Raw genomic sequence first — 19,160 nt, forward strand, 5'->3', positions numbered from 1 at the left:
GGCAGAGGCAGCCGGGCACTCAGACAGCGTCACCCTTCCCCAGCTGTGCAGCCACCTCCCAGACACCAACATTGCCGGGCAGCTGCTCTCAGCCCCTGTGCTCTGCAGAGGAACTGGAGCTCTGGCTGCACAGGAGCTGCTTCATGCCTTGGAGCCCCCGGCCCTGAGGGCAGAGGCTTTGCTGGGTGGGACAGGAGGCGAGGGGGCTGCTCACAGGAGGGATCTGCACTGCAGGGGATCACAGGGACTTTTCTCTGTTCTCCTTCCCATAACATTTCCGGGTTTAGTTTCCTCTCATTTCTGATCATTTCCCTGCTGCCTGGAGATTCTCCCCCTGGGCGGTGTTTCCCTGTCCATGTCTCTTCCCTGTCAGTGCTCACAGACCCATCCCACCCTCTGTGCCCTCCCCCTGGCCCTACAGATCCTGCCTGTTCACAGGGCACTGCCTGGGGGCATCTTCCTCTTTGCAGGTGGGAAAACAGGAGAGGTCAGACTAAGGCTGACGGGTCCAGCAAAGGTGATGCAGGTGCTGTGCAGAGGCAGAGGGGTGGTGCAGGGATGTTATGAGCCTTCTGGCAGATGTACTGATCATTCAAAGCTGCAGTTCAGGAGTGTCAGTGACTTGTTTAAGCATGAGAGCTCATTTTCATTTTATGCTTTCCTATACCCCCTACCCCTTGCTTTTGGAAACTGAAAAGACCGGCTCAGGAAAGCTCCTTATCTGTCTGGCAATTCTTGCACTGGTCTTCTTGAGGCATCAGCTTGGAAAAATTGTGATGGTGATCTTGAGCTGTGAGCAGCCCTGACCCACACAGCACCTTCTCACAGCAGAAGCACTTCTCCTGCCCTTATGGGGGACGCTTCTTTCTCCAGCAGCTTCTCCCCACAGCACCATGAGGATCTCCCCGGGCAGGCTGAGCGCTGACCCTGGCAGGCGGCAGAGCCCCTGCCCGAGCACAGCCCTGGGGTGCAGGGACCCTGCTCTGCAGGACAGCCCTGGGCACCCCTGGGTGTTCACCCAGCTTCACAGCTGTTCAACATTGCCTGACAAGAGCCCCGTCCTTACAGATCCCTCAAGCTGTGCCTGTGCCAGTTTCAGGAGATGCCTCCAGGAGCTACAGCTGCATTGCCCTGCACCCAGAAACTTACCATGGCAAGGGCTGCAAGGATTCCTCCTCCAGTGAGCTCTCAGTCATCCTCCCAATCCTGACCACCTTTAATCTCTCTCTGCCTTGCTCATCTCCGTGAGATCCCCAGGCAGAGCCCTCAGCCCTGCTGCGCTGTGCAGAGGAGCTGCTCCTGGGCAGAGCTGTCTCTCTGCAGCGCTGCCGCTTGCCAGGAGCTCCCTGTGTCCCAGGAGCCCAGCCGAGCTCAGCAGCACAGGAGCAGCCCAAGGTGCTTTAATGACCCCTCTGGTGGGTTTGGTGCTGAGTCCATGAACTTTAGACCTTGGAGGAAGTCAATGAAACCTCTCAAAAAGTCAAAGTCAGATTCAAACTCCTAAGTTTCTTGTAATGATAATGGGTCCCACTGAGGAACACTACTGAGGAAATGATCCCAGGTTCTGGTTAGAGCAGAAAAATGGAGGCAGAGAAGACAGGTCAGGAAAAGCGAAGTAAAGGTCTCTCTGATGCTCGGTAAACCTTGTTGTATTTCTTTACCCAAAGGGCCAAGCCCTGACCCCCAGCCCTGGGAAGGCAGATCCTGTCCCTCCCACGTTGCCCAGGGCCCTTCCTGGGACAGTGTGATGTGGGGCTGTGCAAGGCCAAGGGCAGGACTATGGTCCCACACCTCCCAGGTTCCTGGCTGGGGACAAGGAGGCCATGAGGCTCCTGTGCTGGAAGGACAAGGTGTCTCCTCACAGGCATCAGAGGTGGAGACAACAGCCATAGCCAAGGGGAGAAGGAGCTCATGTCTGGTGGGGCCTTTCAGCCTCTTTACATCGCTTGATCATCCCCACCACAGTGTGTCCTGTGCTGTGGCATCCCCTGCACCTCTTTCCCTGCAGGCTGCAGACATCCCCCCTGCTGCCCCACCTTGCTCTTGTCTGAGCATCTTCCTTCCTTTGCTGAGCTCTCTCCATCCTCCCCAGCTGTTCCTTGAAGCACAAAGCCTTGGGCTGATGCAGACTCCCTCTGCTGACCTGCTCCACCACAGCACTGCCCTTCCAGTCACATTCCTTTCTGCTCATGTCCAGCCTGGACCTCCCCAGATGCACTTTGGGCAATTATTTCTTTCTCATGCTCTTTCCCACTATGAAGAAAACCTCCACCACCTCTGAAACCACCCTTCAAGCACTCTCAGGCTACTCCTGCACTGCTGCAGCCTCCCCAGCGCTGCTGGGCCAAACCAGCCCAGGTCCCTCAGCATCCCACACCATGTGCACAAGGTGCTGAACCTGCCTTGGCCCAGCCCTGCACTCTCCAGTTCCTCCCTGCTTCTCCAAACTGGGAAGCCGCACACTGGCACACCCCCGTGTGTGTGGGGTCACACCAGTGCTGAACCGAATGGGATGAGGACTCCAGGTGTCTGGGTCCCCACGCTCCTCCTCATGCAGCCCCGTGTGCAGCTGCCTTGTTCATGGTGAGCATGCACCATGGGCTTGTGTGGGGACCTTGGAGTGCCCAGGCCCTTCTCCTCAGGGTCACTGCTCAGCGTGTCAGGTCCTGATGGTTGGGGTTATTCTGCTACCCTGATACAGGACTGGCCACTTCTCCTTTTAAAACTTGCGATTCCTGATGGTGGAACCCCAAAGTCTCTCAAGGTCTGGACTCTCCTGCACTGCTGCAGCCACAGTCCCTCGACTTCTGGCCGGGGCAGGGACCGCTCGCCCAAGGAGCCCTGGTACCCCCTAAAGAAAAGGGGTCCTGGCCTCCAGGACTCTTCTGAGCCCAGGAAGAGGCCACCACAATGGCAGCAGTAGCAGGTTCCATCAAGAGTTTGTTCAAGAAAAAGGAAATAATTTCCAGTTTCCCCAGCACACTCTTTCAGTGCTGCTCTCTCCTCCTCATCCTGGTGACTCTCCCTGACTGCTGTGCCCAAATTTTGGTGGCACCAGACAGTTGGCGGGCATGGCCATGTGCCCCCACAGCCCCAGGACCTTGTCACTGGTGACCTCACTCACAATGACAACACATCGAGCCACTCAGCACATGAAGGATCTCCATAGATCCAAGCAACTTCTTCACTTTGAGGGAATCCCACTGCTGATTCTTCCAGCCCGTCTCTCCTGAAAAGCCTGTACCCAGCCATCGCAGCACCCCAAGCTGTGTGACTTGTCCCACACGCCTTGGCGGTTACTGCATGGATGTCAAACAGCACAGGCTGCAGCTTTTCCTGGATGTACCTGCCAAATTCATGGAGGAGTGTGTGAGAGCTTTGACACCTCACATAGCACTGCAGGCCTGTAATTGGCATTAAAGGGAATAACTGCCCTGGATTTGATTAGTCAGTAGAAACATAGAATCATTTTGGCTGGAAGAGACCCTCAGGATCATAGAGTCCAACCATAACCCAACTCGAGCACTATACCATGTCCTTAAGATCCTCATCCAAATGTCTTTTCACACCTGCAGGGATGGTGATTCCACCCCTTCCCCAGGCAGCCTGCTTCACTGCTTCACAACCTTTTCCATGAAGTGTCTTCTCATATCCAAACTGAACCTTCCCTGACACAAGCTGAGAAGAGACCAAGACCGTCCATGCTACAACCTCCTTTCAGGCAGTTGTAGAGAGCAAGAAGGTCTCCCATTTTTTCCAGGCTAAACACCCCCAGGTCCCTCAGCCACTCCCATCACACTTGTGCTTCAGCCCCTTCACCAGCTCTGTTGCCCTTCTCTGAACTTGTTCCAGCACCTCAAGGTCTCTCTTCTCATGAGGCACCAGGACTGAGCCCTGGACTCAAGATGCAGCCTCACCAGTGCCCAGTACGGGGGACCATCACTGCCCTGGGCCTGCTGGCCACACTATTTCTAATACAAGACAGGTGCTATAGCCTTTTTGGCCACCTGGGCACAAAGCTGGCTCATATTCATCTGCTGTTTACCAACACCCCCAGGTCCTTTTCCACCAGGCACCTTTCCAGCCGCTCTTCCCCCAGACTGTAGCGCTGCCTGGAGTTGTTGTGACCCAAGTACAGGACCCAGCACTTGACCTTGTTGAACCTCAAAGAGTTGGCCTCAGCCCAATGATCCAGCTGATCCAGAACCCTCTGTATGGCCTTCCCACCCTCCAGCAGATCAACACTCCTACCCAACTTGGTGTCATTTGCAAACTTGCTGCACTCATCCAGATAATGAGATTGAACAGAACAGGCCCCAGTACTGAGCCCTGGGGAACCCCACTCCTGACCGGCCAACAATTGGATTTGTCTCCGATCACCACAGTTCTTTGAACCCGTCCCTCCAACCAGTTCTTTATACATTGCAGATACACCATCCAGGCCATGAGCTTCAGCCTCTCCAGGAGATGCTGTGGGATACGGTGTCAAAGGCATTACTGAAGTCTTAAGTACACAACCTCCACAGCCTTGCCCTCATCTACTAGTTGGGTCCTCTTGTCATAGAAGGAGATCAGGTTGGTCAGTCAGGACCTTTCGTAAACTCGTGTTGACTGGGCCTGATCTCTAGGTTGTCTTTTATGTGCTGCCTGATGTCACTCAGGATGATCTGCTCCGTGACCTTCCCCGGCACCGAGGCCAGACTGACAGGTCTGTAGTTCCCCAGATCCTCCTTCTGGCCCTTCTTGGAGATGAGTGTCCCGTTAGCCAACTTCCAGTCAACTGGGACCTTTCCACTTAGCCAGGATTGTTGGTAGATAATGGAAAGGCTCTCAGTGATCACCTCTGCCAGCTCCCTCAGCACCTTTGGGTGGACCCCATCTGGCCCCATAGACTTGTGTGTATCCAAGCGGTGCAGCAGGTCATCAACCATATCCCCTTGGATTATTGTGGCTTCACTCTGCTCCCCATCCCTGTCTTCTGGCTCAGGGCGCTGGGTGCCTGGAGCACAACTGTTCTGACTATTAAAGGCTGAGGCAAGAAGGCATTTAATATCTCAGCCTTTCCCTCATCTTCTGTCCCTATGATTCCTTCTGTATCCACCAGAAGAATGAGATTCTCCTTAACCCTCCTCCTGTTGCTGATATATTCATAGAAATATTTTTTGTTGCCTTTTACAATGGTAGTTAGGTCCAGCTCTAATTGGGCTTTGACCCTTCTAATTTTCTCCCTGCATAGCCTCTCACAATTCTTGTGTTTTTCTTGAGTGTCCTTCTCCTTATTCCAAAGGTTATAAATTCTATTTTTAAGCCTAAGTTCCTGCCCCAGCTCTCTGTTCAGTCCGGCTGGTCTTCTTCCCCGCCGGCTCACCTTCTGTCACACGGGGACAGCTGCTCCTGTGCCTCTGAGATCACCTTCTTGAAGACAGACCAGCCTTCCTGGACTGCTCTCTCCTTTAGGTTTGTCTCCTGGACTGTTTCCTGTCTGCTGGGTTGTACGTCTAGCAGACACTTGGTAGGCTGAAGTCCCTCCTAAGAATCAAGGGTGGTGATCGGGAGGCTTTTCCCAGCTGCCTGAAATATATTTCTTCTGCCTCTTCATCCTGGTTGGGTGGTCTGTAACAGCCCATCCCCTAGGATGTCCGCCTTGTTGCCCTTCCCCTTGATTCTTACCCATAGACACTCAATCCTATCATCACCTTCATAAAGTTCCAGACAATCAAAACCCTTCCTAACATACATTGTTACCCCACCTCCTCTCCTTCCTCACCTGTCCCTTCTGAACAGTTTACAGCCACCCATTGCAGCCTCCAGTTCTGAGAGTCATCCCACCATGTTGCTGTGATGACAATTAAATCACAGCTTTTCTGCCTCACAAGGGCTTTCAGCTCCTCCTGTTTGTTGCCCGTGCTGCGTGCATTTGTACAGATGCACTTCAGCTGGGCCACGGATTGCACTGGGTCAGCAGACAGAAGGGCATCATTAGCACTGCCCTCAGATGCCAGCATGTCGCCCTTGGCTGTGCCTCTGCCACCTCTGCTTTCATCCCAATTTGCCGTCAAATATAGTTTAAAGCCCTCTCAATAAGTTCTGCTAACTTAATGTGGTCCATAAAATAAGACTAAGAATCTCACTTTTTTGTGGTTATTTTCTAACACCATCTGAACTTTGGAAAACAAGAGGAGAAGTGGTTGACAGAGTCTGTTTTCTGAGAGTAACATGTTGCTGTACATTTCCCAAGAGGAGAGACAACTATGGCACTTGGGAGAGACACTGAAAGGGGAGCGGGCAGCCCGAGGCATAGCCCAGCCTTAGACCAGGTTCTAAGCTCTGGTGTGTGTCTGACAGGTGTTTACCATGTGGGACGACTTGGCGCCTTAACCCCCTGGAACACTGCAGACCTGAGTGAAACCCTGCCACTGCCAGAACAGCTCCATAAGCTCCAGCAACAGCTTTATCACCTGCGCTGGAGCACAAAGGATGTGGCTGAGCGGGCTCTGCAGGAAGGACTGAAGCAGGCAAAGCTCCCAGGCTTTACCGGACGGGTAAGGGCACAAGGCAGAAGGATCTGCTCAGGGGTTTAATCCTCCCTCCGGCACGTATCCTGCTCCATTCCCTGTCACAGCCAACAGGCTGGTGCTGCTGGAACAAGTGCTGCCATGGCCACGCTTCCTTTTCCTGTTGCTCCACACTTCCTTATGGGGAAGAGAGAGCGTGACGGGAATGACAGCTGTCTGAGTCGAACCTTCCTCTGCGTCCAGATCTCAGGTCCTCCTCAAGGGAGGACTGGAAAGAAAGAATGGTCTCAGCAGTGCAGAGTTAAGCCAGGCCTATCTCATGCCCAGAAGCCTTGTCTGCCCGTGCTGCCTGGCCTGGGGCCTCTCCACAGGAAAAGCCCCTTCCCGCAGCTCCAGCATTCAGAGCACTGGAGTGAGCAGCCCCCCCTTTCTGATCCCGTCAATCAGAGCAGAGCAAACCTGGGAGGCTTCCAGGCAATGTGGGCGTTCCTTCCATCTGAGATGGGCCTTGTCCCCTTCACCTTGGCTGGCCTTGACGGGAGCTGCCTGCCCCAGTCATTTTCCTTCCAACAGGCGCTCTCCTTTGTGTTCCTTCCCAGGCTGTTCAGGAGATCATCAATGAAGCCCTGGAGAAGCTGGAGGAAATCCAGGTCCTGATGCCTGTTTATGCCCTCAAATCAGCAGGTGCAGTGACATTGTACAAACAAACCAGTTCCAAACCGCTTCCTGTCCAGATTGACAAGATGGGCATTGGAACGTGCCCAGGGGTGGAAGAAGCGAGAAATCAAGGGTCACCTGGTGCCCTAAAAGTGCCCCCACTGATAGAGCCTGTAACGGGGCAGACCCCATGGAAAGCACAGAAAGGCTTGTACACAGTCTTACCTATTTCCACGGCGCCATACGACTGTTTGATGACTCCCTGCTGTGTGTTCCAGAGGGGCCAAGTCAGTAAGAAAGAGGAGAACCCACTGTAGGACATGGATGACAACTGAGAAGCCGTTTCCAAGCCAACGGTGCAATATTCCTCCTGACACTGCCTGATGATCATGCTCATGTTTTAATTTCCAGGGGCTGCTATCATTTATGCAAAGACTTCTCCGTCCCTCCGGAATGCCCAAGCCAAAATCTTTGTGTATTCCCTGCCATTGATGGATTACATGAGGTCCCCTGAGCTTATTCTGGAGGTAGGAGCACCAAGAAGCAGTAAAACAAAGGTTGGGAGAATGACCAACACACGCTGCTCCGAGTGTCCTTCCCCCTTGTCTTTGCTCCTCGAAGCCTCTTTTCCTGCCCCCTTCTCGCATGGACCTGCTCTCCTCCTGTGTCTCCCTGCTGAGTATTTCTTGTCCTTTCAGGCAGAAAATCATCCCGGAAACTGCTGGCCCTTCCCAGGGAGTCAGGGACACGTGTTCATCAAGCTGTCCATGCCACTCATTCCCAGAGCCGTCACCATGGACCATGTCTCAGGGACAGCGTTCCATGGAGAAAGTATCTCCGGAGCTCCAAAGGACTTTGCTGTCTACGTAAGTGATTTCTCTGGAGTTGCGGGCAGGGGTTGCACAGCATTTCTGAGCAGGGGGTGAAGATGGGTCAAAGAGTCCTGGGACCTGAAGCTTCCTCCTGGCTTTCAGAACAAACAGGCTCCTTGGAGTTGCTCCCTTCCCATTGTATTCCTCTTTTATTCAATGTACCACTCAAAAAAAAAGCTTCTGGGACAGGATGCTACTCCAGGAGCCACAGGGAAAAGGAGCTGGACAGTGCATGATCCTAAACCTTCTTGGCTTCCAGTCCCAGCGGCATTTCTGATCCTCAGGTTACCTCCCTCTCACTGGGAGCGTCTGCTCCTTTTCTGACTGCCAGCTTGGACTCGTTGAGTGGGCAAGTGTGGCGTGCTGCCCACCTGCAGCTTCTCGTCTTTTCCTTGTGCTCATCATCCTTGGACTACGTAGCTGAAATACCCCTGTACCTCACCGACAGAAGCTGATGATGCACCAGACACTCTTGTTTCCTCCACCCATCTTTCTGTAGGGCTTCAAGGAAGAACATGAGGAGCAGGGAACGTTCCTGGGACAGTTCACTTTCCTGGCGGCGCTTTATCCCAGTCAGACCTTCCAGCTGAAGGTATGAGGACAAAGAGGGAGGAGAACTGTAGGAGAGAAATGCGGTTGGATGTAGAGAGGCTTCCCTGCCAAAGGGCTTCAGGCAGCCCTGTCCTTGAGCATGTGCCACGCTGGCCTTTCTCCTGCTTCAGCTTCCTGGTGACGGATGCCTGCTGTCTGAGTGCCCGGCTGCCTCTGCCCTGGCCTCTCTCACCCCCACCCTCACCACATTTCCCTTCTTGCTCCCCTGCTCTGGGTCACTGCTGTTGTGATCTTGTTCTTGCTGTCAGGCTCCCTGGGGATGGGAGTTTCAGCTGCAGAGTCACAGCCTGATCTTGTGGGTCCTTTCCTGCAGGTGTGTCCATGGGAACACGTGTCCCAGCTTTGCTCTGCCCTGTGGGGCTGTGAGTAATGCAGCCTGTGGGGCTGCGGAATGAGCTGAGTCTCTCCCAGTCAAATGCCACTATTAGGACCCTTGACTGTCTCGTTGAGGTTTCCTTCCAAGCTGTGAGCTTCTCTCCAGGATGCAAACCCGTTCTACAGCATCTGTGTGTTATCTGAAAGCCCCATGGAGAGTCACAGAGATGCTGTGACAGACAAAATGCTGCTGGGTTTGTGAAATGAGCCGTGTGTACCCTGGGCTAAATGTGGGGTGCTGAGACCTTAGGAAAGGGTGAGACATGTCGTGGCCTGTGGTGGGTCCCTCTGCTCTCTGCAGTGCCTGGTGGTTTTTCAGGGTAACATGGGAGTGTGATCAGCCTCCATCTCAGAAAGGTGCCAGCCCAGGGCAGCTGGAGCAAGACAGAGGGACAGACCAGCTGCCCTCACTCTGCACTGGCCCTCAGGCATCCCCTGGTCTCACAGGACTCGCTCTGTTCTCCCTGAGTGCAGCAGAAATGCTGAGGGTTTCTGACACCCAGCAACACTCTCCTGGGAATATGCAGGAAGCTGTAAAAAATCCAGTCCTCTCAAACTTCATTCTACCATCCTGTTTAATTCTCTGTGATAGTGCAGGTGCTGACAGGCCCTTCTTTACTAACAGCAGTTTCAGATGACAACTTTGAACCTCGAGTCTGGCCCCTATCCCCCGTTCCCATGCCCCCCTTCTGCAGAGCAGGGCTGACTCCTCGGCAGCCAGCGGGCAAATGAGAAGTAGTGCTCTCTGTGTATGTAAAGAAAATAGATTACCCTGCAATGAATTGTTTGTCTGAGATCCTTGAAGAACATTCCTTAGTAACAGACTCTGAAGAGGCTCTTGGTTTGGTTTGTTTCTCTGTGGGCTCAGTGTGATGAGATCAGTGTGGATTTTGAGGGACTTAGGTCCGGTTCAGGTTGCATGTTGGTGGCCAGCACCCACGCACATGGTGAATAAGGCAGGGTCCCTCTGAGCAGCCTCCATGGCCACCCAAGAGCTTGTGTGGGATGAGTCAGTGGCAGTGAGCACCATCAGCTGGGGCTGCATCCCAGCCTGACCAGTATGGCCCTGCAGAGTCACCACAGCCCGGGCACCACAGCCCACTTGATCTACAGAGCAAAACCCCCAGCTCGGGGCTGTGGGGAGCGTGGGGACAGGGTGCAGGAATGGCAGCCAGGCCAGTGCAGGTGTGCTCTCCCTAGGGAAAGGCTTTGTGGGGAGATGGGATGACCCAGGTAGAAGAGCAGGACACAGTGTGTGTGCAAGAGAGACATGGAAACAGTCTGTCATGCTGCTGGGTGCCAGCTTGGGCCTGTTGCCTCTTGCAGCCACCGTTTGATCATTGTCCTCTCACCAGAGCTCAGGGAGCTTGTTCTTCCCCCCATGGAAGGACACCAGATGAATAGGTCAGAAGTCCAGGTGTGCACTGAGGGGACATGTGAGCATTCACATGCTGTGTTGGGGGGAAATGAACCCAAATGAGCACAAATACCATCAGCTATTCCTGTGGGTGCCATGGAGGCCTGTGGGACAGTGTATCGAGGTCACTTCATGTTGAAAGTAACTTCCCCAAGAAACCACCTGAATGCAGCACTGGGATGTGCTTCCTTGAACCGAGGTCCCTGTGTCCTCCCTGGAGATCTCCATTAACTCCACCACCCAGACCCAGTTGCTGCCCAGTTTTGTGACTTATGATGGCACCATCTCTGCTCACAGACGTGTTAGGACTATTTCCTGCAACTCTTGCATGTACTGAATGTCTGCATTGCAGAGCCATTCGTCCCTCTCCTGTTCACATGGGCATCGCATGAATGCAACACTGCTCTCTACCCCAGTGTAGACAGGCACAAGGCCTTCTCCACCTGGACCTCTCACCAATGCCACTGGTTTCTACAGCACCTTCATCCTTGACTGTGGGATGTCCAGAACAGCCCTCCCGAGACAGTTTGAAAAAGTCTTTTTTCTACACCTTCCCCACATCCCTGTTAAATCCCCTCATCCACAGCTTAAGGACCAGAAAGGGTGGGTACATGTGGGACATTGAAAAAATGGTCAGAAAAGCTTTTAAATACACAGACCGCCCATCAACATGTTGGCCTACTGTTCTCTTCTGAATAGACCCAGAAGACCTGGACAGCATTTGCTGTGTCCCAGAAACTCGCCTGGAAGGTTGGGTTATGGAGAAAAGGTTTGGAACGGGAAGGGGCAGACAGGAGCTGGTGGAAATGGCTAATGTGACCGTGAGACATCTCTCAAACACCTCAGAAATGTCATGGCTGTCAAGGAGGTTGCATGGTCCTCTGAGAAAGAAAATATCAAAAATAACTTATCACTGAATCATAGAATAATTGTGGTTGGAAGAGACCCTTAAAGTCATCGAGTCAAATCATAACCTAAATCTGGCACTAAACCATGTCCCTAAGAACTTCATCTATATTTCTTTTAAACACCTTCAGGGATGGTGACTCCAAAACCTCACTGGGCAGTCTGTTCCGTTGCTTCAAAACCCTTTCCCTGAAGAATTTTTTTCTTAGTATCCAATCTAAACCTCCCCGTGTGCAACTTGAGGCCATTCCCTCTTGTCCTATCACTTACTACTTGGGAGAAGGGACCAACACCCACCATGATAAAACCTCCTTTCAGGTAGTTGTAGACAACGACAAGGTCTCCCCTCAGTCTCCTTTTCTCAAGGCTGAACAGCCCCAGCTCCCCCTAACCGCTCCTCATAAGACTGGTGCTCCAGACCCTTCACCAGCCTTGTCACCCTCCTCTCATCTCTTTCCAGCACCTCAATGTCTTCCTTGTCACGAGGGGCCTAAAACTGACCCCAGGATTCAAGGCGCAGCCTCACCAGTGCCGAGTACGAAGAGATGATCACTCCTCTAGTCCTGCTAGAACTCGGATTGAATCAAGGCTTGAACACCTTGGTGTGACCCAGTTTGTGACAGGTTGGACTGCAGACTCCTGAGGTCCCTTTGACCTGAGTTCTCTTATGATCCCATTGTGATGTTGGGCTCTGTTTCTAACTGGAGCAGAAGAGACAGTTCTGGGGCCTCAATCCGCCTGTGCTGTAGGTGACCATCTAAACCAACATCTCAGCCAGTGAACCAGCCAACACCTCAGTGTGAGTCGCTCTGGGCAAAGCGTGAGGAGTCCTGGGCAGGGAAGGTTTAGAGGGCATGGGGCGCTATGCAAGACACAAATTGATCTTGGCTTCATGCCTGCAGGCCCATCAGATGTCAGTTAATCTCAATGAAAATTAAAATAAGAAGAACTGAAGACAAAGATCCAAAGCAAAGGAAGGTGTCAACACACTTTATTTTTCTTTTGGGGGGGTTCTGTTCTTTGAAAATGAGACAGTTTTTCAGAACTGGGTATGGAATTAGAACACAAATGTCTTCAGCTCCAGGGACGCAAACACCTGGTGCCAGTGTAGATGCCCCGGGAACCCCTGCCCAGGCTCCACCTGCATTGCAAGGTGCTCTGGTCTCCCCAGGTCCTGTGTGATAGATGCCAATCCCAGGCCAGCACCTCAGGTACACTGGGGCCCCTAAAATGGCACTGGCTGTTCATGGTGAGACACCTGCTGACTGATGTCTGCCTGGAAAGACGCACTTTTGTTTGTTTGTTTGTTTGGGTTTTTTGTTTGTTTGTTTTTTGTTTGTTTGTCGTTTGCTTTTTGGGGGTTTTATTTGTTTGTTTGGGTTTGGTTGTGATTAGTTTTTTGTTTTTTTTTTTAACATACCAATTAAAAAAAATAAAAGGCCAGAAAGTCAATTACTGGGAAGTGTACTAAGGGTTGGAGAAGAAATATTGGTCTTCCCTTGTATTACCATCACTCTATTATTTCATCTCCATCATCATTCGGGAGTTCCCACCTCTCCTGATTCAATGTCCCTGTCAAAGGACAACTTTCCAGCACTGTCTGGACGTTTGCCCTTCCCAGTGCTCTCAGGTTTCTTCCCACTTGCTCTTTGGTCATTCAGCTCCTCTCAACTGTCTGGTTTCTGCTTTGAGCTTCAGGGAGTTACAAACTTGCCCCATTCTTCAGAGCTCTAATTAACATGGCAGTCAACACATTAATTGTGTTTATTTCTATCCTTTCGTATCTCTCTGTCTAAACCAGTTCTTGTGTGGATGTCCCTAGTGGATGGTGGACCTCATCAGATCCAGCTTACACACACAGTTGAGGAAAGTGTTTTGCTGTTTATTAAACTGTGCAGTGTTTGCACAGGAGAGCAGGTGGAGCTGGTGCACAGGAGCTGCAGCATCTCCTGCGGAGCTGAGTGGAGAAGTCTGATGTGAGGAAAAGTGATGCAATCTCTGGTGGCCGATGAGGGAACCGGCAGACTGGGGGTGGGGGGTGAGGAGCGAGGTTGTCCATACAGTGTCCAGCCTCAAGGGACTGTTCTCCTGCCTGTCCAGATGTCTTCAGGAGACCCTCGGGATCAGTGTCCATTCTAGAATGCTGCTGTCACTTCTTCTGTACACTGAAAAATGACAGAAAATACCCTGGAAAGAAAATCCCTCCTTTATGAGATCTTCTTTGAAATCTTCGTCACTGAGTGTCCCATTGAAACCTCTCCAGTTAGTTCTACAAGTCTTGAAGATTTTAATGATATTACAGAAAGAAACATGGCTTGTTAGGGCTTTCTGTGTTTTAATGAGCCCCATGGCGTATTTGTTGCTGAGTCCATGAACCTCAGATACCAAGGACAGACTAAAGAATCTGCTCAAGAAGTCCAAGTCAGAAGCAAACTCCAAAGTACCTTGAAGCATTAAGGCCCCACTGAGGGCTGTTACTGACAAAACCTCCCCAGGGACTCGTTAGAGCAGACAGTTGGAGGCTGTGATTGCATCAGGCAAAGGCAAAGTGCAGCAGCTCTGATGCTGAGAAAATCCTTGATTTTTTTGATGAAGGACAATGGCCAAGCCTTGAGCCCCTGCCCCTAGGAAGGGAGATCCCGTCCGTCACCTGTGGCTCAGGGCTCTTCCTGGGGCTGTGGGGAGTGTGATGTAAGTGAAGGACAACGGTGCCATACCTCCCTGTCTCCCTGGAGGGGTGCAAGGAGGCAAAGAAGCCCCATGGCCATGACGACCGTGTCTTTTCTTAGGCCTCGTTGGCAGAGGCATCACCTGTAGCCAAGCGGACAAAGACCTTGGATCGTTCAAGGATATTCATGCTCACTCTTGGTAACCTCCACCACAGTCCATCCTACACTGTCCCAGGCCTGTGGCTGTTTCCCCACGGGCTTCAGACACCCCATGTGCTTCCCCACCTTGTTCTCACCCCAGTGTGTCCCCACCTGTGCTGCTGTCTTTCCATGCTCACCCGCTGTTCCTTGAAACATAAAGTAATGGCTGATCCAGAGTCTTTCTGAACATCCACCCCACTGCACTTAGAATGACATTTCTTTATCCTCAGTTCCACTCTGGACCTCCATAGCTGCAGTTTCTGATGGTTTTCCTTTCTCATGTTGTTTCCCTCTACCAAAAAAACCCAGAAAGGGCCATCATCTTGGAAAGGGATTTTCAACATTTCTGAAGCTACTACTACTCTTTCGTGTCATGGTTTTACCACAACCACCAACTAAGACCATGATGGTTGCTCACATCCTGCTCCCAGTCCCCAAGTGGGATAAGGGAGAGAACAGAAAGGGAAGGTAGAAACTTGGGGGTTTGGAAAAAAAAAAGAAAACTAAAACTAATACACTACTGCATAAGTAAAATATATGATACTCAGTGCAATCCCCCACATCACTCCAGTTGTGCTGAACAGACAGCCCAACAGAAGAGAGCACCCTGATCCTGAACAGCTGATCCCAGCAAGAGGAAGTAAAATTGCAAAAGGCAGAGAGGCCCGAGGGCCAACTGGAAAACAGCAAAATATCATAAAACTGAACTAACACTGAGCTCCCAATAGAATGGAACTTCCAAACAGAGCTCATCAAAGGAGCCGGAGAACCGAAACTAACTGGCAGGAAAAAGCATCTCCAGCTTTATACATAGCATGACACTATTGGTAGAGAATAGCTTGTTGATTGACTTGGATGTCAATCAAGATGCTGTCTGTTTATACTCCTTCCTAGCCAGTTCACACCTGTAGCTGGACTCCAAAGAAGTGCTTGGTTTCGCTGACAATAGACAAGGTAAATTAAATTAAGAAAATATACTCAGTGCAATCCCCCATGTAACTCCAGTCCCATGGAGCAGCCAGTCCTGCAGAAGGGAGCACCTTGGTCCTGAACAGCCCATCCCAGCAAGAGAGAGCAAAATGGCAACTGGCAGAAAGGCCCAAAGGCCAACTGCAGAATGGCAGAACAGCAAAAGGCTGAACTAACATTGAACTCCTGACAGAATGAAACTTCTGAATGGAACTCACCTAACTAGCTGGAAAACCTAAAGTAATGGATGTAACAAGCAGTAAAAGCCGGCTCCAGCCTTAGACTGAGCATGTGTCGAGGGTTAGGATTGCGGGGTGACAATCAAACCCTGGCAGATGTATTGTTAACCTCCTCTCCCCCCCACTTCCCCCTTTTGCCCCTCCCTCTCCCCCCTTCCCACTCAGGACAGGCGATCGGGAGGGAAAGAAGGACAGAGAGAAGAGAGCTGGAAAAGTTAAAGATGTTTTACTAACGCTACTAATAAGAATAGAGAAAATAATACAAAATATACAAAACCAATCTTGTAAGTCTCAGCAACTGCAGAGCCAGCACCCAAAGTCCTGGATTAGACTCTGTAGCCAACCGGAGCTGGATTCAGTCTCTCACTAGGCCTCAGTTCGCAGGGACGACCAGCAAGGTCCTCTCCTAATGTCAGCCATGAGGAAAAAAGGGAAAAGGCAAAGGGGACGAGATCCTCGTGATCTCCCACTTTTCTATGAAGTATTCACGTGAATGGAATGTTATACACCGTTGGTCAGTCTCTCGATCACCAGTTTCTCGTTGCCCCTCTCGCGAGATGTCCATCCGTGCTTATCAATAAGTTTGCATTCCATTGCTAGGTTTAACCAAAACATGTGTCGGGTTCTCCAGGAAAATGCAGCTAATATGAAGGCTTTAGCTGACAGGCAAAAATTCGCTAAAAGAGAAACTTGTTTTTAACAAAACCAGGACAGCATGATGCTAATCATAGGGAATATTTCATTGATCAGCCTGCATGTCGATCCACGTGCTGTCCTGTCTGTCTCCCCCCCTGCCAATTTGCATCTGCAGCTGGATGGCCAAAGAAGTCCTTGGTTTCCCTGACAATAGCCAAGACATCAGTGAGTTCTGACATACCCTTCATACCAGGTGCTAAACACTGTAAAGCTGTTAAAAGACAAAATTAACTCTATCCCAGGGAAGAAACAGCATTATCTCATCTAGGCAACAAAACTGTACTATCTATGAAGGAGAGAGGTTCAAAATTCATGGAGAAAATTAACTCAGTTTGTGGGAAACTGCAGCGGGTCTGTGGAATCCTTGACAAAAAGTATGGGGGTAGAGATCAGCCTTGAAGATATTAAGGTTTGCCCTTGAGAAGGATGGGAGTAAAGGAGTACCCGTGAGAGAGGAGAGATGTCCCCGTGAGAGAGAAGGGGATAGAAGAATAACATGAATGATAGCAAAATTAACCAATGAGATGTTAGTGCTGTAACTTGTAACCAACAGTGAAAAGACACTATACAAAAGAGTTGTATAAAAATGCACTTGTAGCAATAAATGGCATCTCTTACTTTCATCTTGGAAGAACTTGGTCCATGTCGTTTGTCCGTCTCAACCACGACATCAGTTCAGTAAAAACAGCACATTTCCTCAGCCTCCCCTTCCCCAGGCTAACAATGTTCGGCTGTCTCAGCATCTCCACACATGATGGAGACCTTCTCTGACCACATGACAGCTCCTCTATGTTCCTCCAGAATGGGGAAGCTCACACTGGGACACACCGCTCCAGATGTGACCACACCAGTGCTGAGTCAAGATGGACAATAACTGCCCTTGTCTGGGTGGCCACGCTCCTCCCAGTGCAGCCCAATGTGCTCATGGTCATACTCCTGTTTAGCACCACTGAAGGATATCCTATCCCTACCCAACATCTCCTCCCCACAGGTGTCTCTTGGGTCCATGGAACCACCTCAGTGACAAGGGGGAGATCACTGCCTGTATGGGGTGGAGGAGATGGGGTCTGGAATGAGGGTCCTGGGGCAGTTTCTCCTGGTTCTTCATGCAGCAACAAGCTGGGCTGGATATTTGGAGAGAGGAACTCTTCCTAAGGGCCTCCAATGGGCATGGGGATGGTCTACAGTTTCCTGCATGCTGCTTTTTCTGGTGGAGATGGCAGAGGCTGCCAGCCCTTTAGAGGACCCAGGACAGGCCTTGTCCTTCCTCTCATCATAGCAGGACCCCAGTTCTCCAGCTCGGCCCCAGCTCAGGAGCTTTGTCTAGAAGTGACTTTTGGGGTAAGGTTGACAAGAGGGGTGCATAAGTTTGTCTTAAGGACATGTGATGAGCACCAGAACTGAAGTACCAGAGCAAAATGATGTGGCTCCTGGGTGAATACTTTCTTCAGTGCAAGTCCTGACACAGGGTCCCAGACTTGCCTTCCATGCCACTCTTCACGAGGGATGATGCACTAAGGGATGGCAAGTGGGGGACACCAATCCTTCTCCAGCTACTTCCCAGGCCTGGCGAAGCACCGGGACAGCAAGGACTTCTGGCCCTGCACCCTAAACTCTGGGTATAATCTTGGGCAGCTCAACACCAGCATTTTTCTCTCCAGGGCCATTTCCAGCCCAGGTCAGCTCCTGTCTGATCTCCCTCATCCCTCCTCTGATCTGCTCTGGTGCTCCTGGCCCCTTCCCTGTGCTCCCTGGCACTGATGCTCTGCAGAGCAGGTTGGCTGCAGAACCCTGGGGTGACTCCACACTGGTTGTGCTGCTCAGTGAGGGACACAGATGCAACTGGATGGGCTGCAATGTCACTGAGCTCTTTCCTGGGGGCCTAAAGCTCTGGAATGGGCTCAGAGCATACCTTGGGACTCATTTGGTTCAGCAATCCCTTCTTTGTCCTTCAGGTGCCTGGAGACTGGTGAAGGAAGACGCAACCTATCCCCTTCCCAGGGACGGAGGTAGGCTGACCAGCCCGTAATTCTTCAAATTCTCATTCCTGCCATTCCTGGAGATGAGTTTGACATCTTCCTTTTCCAAGGACCTCAGAACTTCTCTGATTCTGCTGTCACTTTTGAGAGCACAATCCAGAATCATGGGCAAGGGTGATGTAGCAGACAGGAGCACTGGCAATGAGCCTGTCCCAGCAGCTGAGATGAATCTCACTGGGCCACTGAGGTTTGTTCCTGCAGTCACACACAGAAGTGCCAGGGTTCCATCAGGCATCTGTATCTGAGCAGATCTCAGGACTCCTTATGCACCCACGAATACTCAGAGACAGAGTCTGTCCCTTTTACACACAGAGGCAGGAGTCACAGTGTCCCTCTGGCCTCCTGTTGCCACTCCCAAAGGATGGGAGGCACCTCAGCCCTGTGGTGTGTCACCTGCTCTGCACTCATCTGAGATGTCCCGTGTCATGAGGAATGGACACGGGGACATTGGTTCAAGGAAGAAGATCCCAGTGCTGTATTCATGCAGTTAACAATGGGATGTTACTCCCAACATGAAGTGACCTTGAGATGCTGTCTGTCCCACAGGCCTTCATGGAACGCCCCAGAACAGCTGATGGCGTTTGTGCTCATTCGAGTTCAATTAATCTTGAATACCTGATGTGCTTGCTCACATCTGACCTCTGCAATGCAAACATGGGCTGCTGAACTGCTCGCTCAGTGTCCCTCTGTGGAGGGAAAAACAGCCTCCCTGAGCTGGGGTGAGAGGCCAGGGCTGCAAATCATGGCTGTGAGGAGCAAGTCCATGATGACGGCTTTGGGGCACCTTCTGCAGGGTGTCCAGTGCACACGGGCACAGCCCAGACCCCGCTCTGCTGGTCCTGCAGGGCTCTGGCAGGAGGCCTGGGTGTGAGAGGACATTGAACACACACACACACACACACACACACACTGTTCAGCAGTATCCCGGTGTTCGCATCTGTGGGCCACTTTTGTGGTCATGTTCTTGAGAGAATCTTTATAAGAAGAGCTAAA

The sequence above is a fragment of the Patagioenas fasciata genome, chromosome 30 (assembly GCF_037038585.1).
Source record: "Patagioenas fasciata isolate bPatFas1 chromosome 30, bPatFas1.hap1, whole genome shotgun sequence".
Classification (NCBI taxonomy): Eukaryota; Metazoa; Chordata; class Aves; order Columbiformes; family Columbidae; genus Patagioenas; species Patagioenas fasciata.